Below are 4,252 nucleotides of genomic sequence, written 5' to 3'. Positions count from 1 at the left end.
AAGAGGAGAGAGAGAAACAATCCAATGACTTGAAAGTAGAATGGTAGAAGAAAGCCTACAATCTCCCAAAATGCTTCACAAAGTTTAAAAAAGATGACAAAATAATGATATCAATGGGAGACAAAAGGTAAGGTAAGGCCAATGAAGTCAACTTGGCAGAAGGGGACAAACACCTTGTATTCATAGTTGACAGTCTGATTTGAGATGGCAAGCTCAAAAAGTGTGGACATTGATGATGGACCACCTAGCTAGATGGGTCTGCATATTTATTGAGTACAAAGGTTGAGTATAGATGTGCCACTATGACGACATGTAAGGTGGTATGGCTGCAAAACTAATTGGGTAATTTGGATGTGCAGGGTGGTGGTTCGATTGTCATTCAATGTGACAACATGAGTAGTACACAATTAGCTAGGAGCCTAGTGTTCCATGCTAGGATAATATATAGTGAGATGCATTACTGAGTGGGATTTTATGATTTAAAAGAAGTAAAAAATGTGCCAATTTTTGGTAATTTGAGGTAGAAATTGAAGTTCACTAGAAATGGTGGATGTGGATTTGATGATTTTAAGTAGCCGTGGAAGGCAAGATTTAAAAGCACTTTCGAAGATGGAATACACAACAAGTAGTCTTGAATTTTTAGTAAATTTTTAGTCATCAAAATGAAGTGAAACAAGTTCCATGCAATGCAAGACTCTGAGATGGTCATGCAAAAAATTTCGGATCGAAATTCGGACATTGGAATTTGGAGTTGCGTGTGCTTAGGCAACGGAGGGAAAAAAATGCAATGTAAAAAGACTTAATGGGGAAGAAGTGTAACCTTAGGGCCCTCCCTCAATTCCCCAAATTCTCATGCAACATGGGGGGGAGGGAAGGGATTCTAGGGGGAAAAAAAAGCCATGGCAGTCCTGCATGATGCCATAAAAAATGGAAGCAACCCTATTTAATAGATTACACCTGTTGATTCCTCAAAATTTTTGCTTCCTTTGAATCGTTAGTCTTGGCTCCATGATTGATGGTGTGATGAGGGAGATGGAAATTTAGTATTTCTCTCTCCTATCTTTGCTCCTCCAATGGGCAGTTCATGTGGGAATTCTTGTGAGAAGATCGGGATGGAGATCGATTGTCTGGCTTGAATTGGGTTGATGTGGCACCATGCTGAGTAGTGATGATCGGAGTGCCAAAGGTCCAATCACTGTCCATGAAATCAATTCTTGAGACCCGAAACACGAAAAATGGTGGTAAGTCTCTTTTTAAATGAAAATTTGGATTCTTTTTGACATTTTATGATGCAAATCATATTTATATGTGATAAAAATTTGTTTGAAGCTTGGTTGTGATGTATTTGATGGCTAGGAATTGTAAAATGCAAAATTGTGTTTGTAATCGTGAGTTATTAATTTTTAAACTACCGAAATGCGTATTTTAAGACAAACAATGATGTTTTTCTTAGTTTTGAGTAATCAAATCATGTTTATATGGGATGATATTAAATGTGATGATGGACTAGAGTTTAAATTAATTTCTTGAATTTTGAAAACCAGAAAATATAGCATTTTACATGAAGAAAATAAGAAGAAATACTCAAAAATACAATTTTGAGATAAAACAATTAGAAAAAAAAGTATTTATGCACAAAAAATTAGGATTATGTTTGTACAAGTATAATGGAGGTAAAGAATGAGGATTTTCCTCCGATTACCTCCATTTGTATATTTTAGTGCATATTTATTGCTTTTATTTTATAAAGAAACATACATGAAAACACCTCTAAACCTACCCACCGTAAGTAAAATCCTAAATGATAGGGAGAGAGGGGGTTTTATGTGTTGAATATGGTTTAAAATATGATTTTTTTGTTGCACTTTTCATATAGGTCTCTATTTCATTTTAAGTATTAAGAGGCACAGTGGCATGTAGTAGTCCAGCATTGCCTTATCATCACATCAAAGTCGTTAGTGAAGAAAAACCATGGAAAGAATATTTGAGCACATTCACAATGTTGATTTCTTTTAAGTAAGATGTTTCTTCACTTAAATTCATCATTTTTGCATTGCGTTGCATTGACATGGTATAAAGAGAACTATTTCCTGGATGCATAATACTTGATTTCAAACTATTGATCCACGATGAGTGTGAGGCTCCCTATGTTGTAGGTTTAGTATGATCCTTTCCTTGAAGACTGATTTGGTGAGGAATATATTATCTCCTAGAATGAATATTGTGAAGAGTGGACTTTGTGTATATATGTTACATGTTGAGATGGCACATCTTGGGGCTAATCCCTAAAGTTTAGGAGAGTTGTAGTGGGGCCACATTGACGATAAGCTAGGGGATGCTCCCTTTGTTTGTGTTATGAGGTGCTAGTCACCTATATGTTTGGGTACTCCCTCTGCTTAGAGTTGAGAAGGGCATCATGTTGGATTATAATCTAGAGATGTTATCTACAAATGCATTCTTTCAATAAATTAGTTTCATAGTGTCTATACACTCCTAGCCGCGAGACCATGGGGTTGTTTGCATGAGTTTAGGAGACCCCGGTTAGAGCCCTGGAGCTAGTGTTAGGTCCATTTTTAGTCCGACATGTGGTGCATTTGTCGCGAGCCACTGATAAGTGTTGGCTCTTGAGCCTTGGTTAATTAAGGACTAGTCAATTAGTTTATGCCAAAGAGCATTGAGATGGACCCATTATTATAAGAAAGAGCCAAAAGGGATAGGCGACAACAACCTAGAATCCTTAGGAGATATTCCCCTCAACATAGCAGCCCGATACCCCTATGAGGGAGAGATCTTAGTGACCCCAATGCCATAAACAGTCCATTAGGAGGAGGAGGAAGCGCTAGTGCTCCCCTTCCCCCAATAAGTCAGTCTACTTCAAGTGGAGTTGCAATCACATTGCTACAAACTCCTATAGCAAATCCAGTTGTTGGTATGGTGCAACCTATTATAATTCCTATAGGAACACTAGATTTGCTAGCTTTAGATTTCCCTCTACCCATCTTTAATGGGTTAGTGGAGGAAGATGTGGAACTCCACATCATTGATGATGAGTTCCAAAAACTCATGTCTCATTGTCAAATTTAGGGGATGAGGGGCATCTAATGATGCTCTTTAACATGATCCTAGAAGGGAGGGTTGCAATGTGGTATCATGGCTTAGAATATGGTACCATAACCATAATTGATTTATTCTTTGCAACCTTTTGAAAGGAATTTGCTCGTGAGAGAGGTGGACAATATTGGCTACATGTGTTAAATGTGACACATCAAGAGCCCCATGAAAATGCTAGAGCATATGCCAAGAAGATGAAAGAGGTCTTTTGAAAATTGCAAGCCTCTATCACTATCCCACTTGTTGCCCAACTACAATATTTCTTGCATGGATTGGACTTCAATATCCAAGTGTAGTTGAGTAGCGTGCCTTTAGTGGATATAGACACTGCTATAACTCGAGCGGAGGAAGTAGAGTCCCACTTACAAGTGGCCTACACATCAAGGCCAAATCTATATTGGAGCCTTAGTCTTGGAAATAATTTAGGATTGGTTAGTGGAGATCAAGGTGTGATCAGTACCCCTGTGACCAACCCAAATGGTAGAGGAAGCATGATGTAGAATGTTCATTTGTTGCTAGCTCCTTTAAATGTTGTTAAGCCAACAGCTAACCAAAGAGCTCCTTTTGTAAATCAAGGGTCAGTATAGGTAGCATCCCCTTTGCAAGTTATGCAACATAGTGGGGGGGATAGCTCCTGAAGCCATTGGTTATATGAGTCCTCTACATCAAACATTGTAGATGAAGTAAAAGATATGATGAAATATTATACGGATATGATGACTGAGAATATTGCCAGATAATCGTAGATGTTAATGTTTTAAAGCACCAACAAAACTTGACGGGTACTAGAAAGCTCGATGATGGGGGACCCATTATGATTTAACTTTGTAAGTGGTGTGGTGGATAACATTTCCCTTGTAATTGTCCTAATGTCAGATGATGCGATATATGCAGGAAGTATGGTCACTTAGCCACTACTTGTTGGAGTAGGGTTAGCTCTCTCTAGCAACGTAGTTAGCAACTTGGGCCTGTGAACCATCGTGTGAAGAACATAAATACTAAAGGAGAGGGTCCTAACCAAATTTTGCAAGGGATAAAGCCATACTTGAGGAAATGCTCAGTGGGGTAAGTCTAGTTGAAACTTTTCCAATGAGTGAGAGCTTACCTCCTAACAATGTTAGGATAGTAACTAGGGGTCAAA

This window comes from Lygodium microphyllum, chromosome 9 (genome assembly GCF_053477565.2).
Source record: "Lygodium microphyllum isolate KBCC chromosome 9, Lygodium_microphyllum_v1.1.10, whole genome shotgun sequence".
Classification (NCBI taxonomy): domain Eukaryota; kingdom Viridiplantae; phylum Streptophyta; class Polypodiopsida; order Schizaeales; family Lygodiaceae; genus Lygodium; species Lygodium microphyllum.
The sequence above is the reverse complement of the archived record's forward strand: the minus strand, read 5'-3'. Positions refer to the sequence as shown.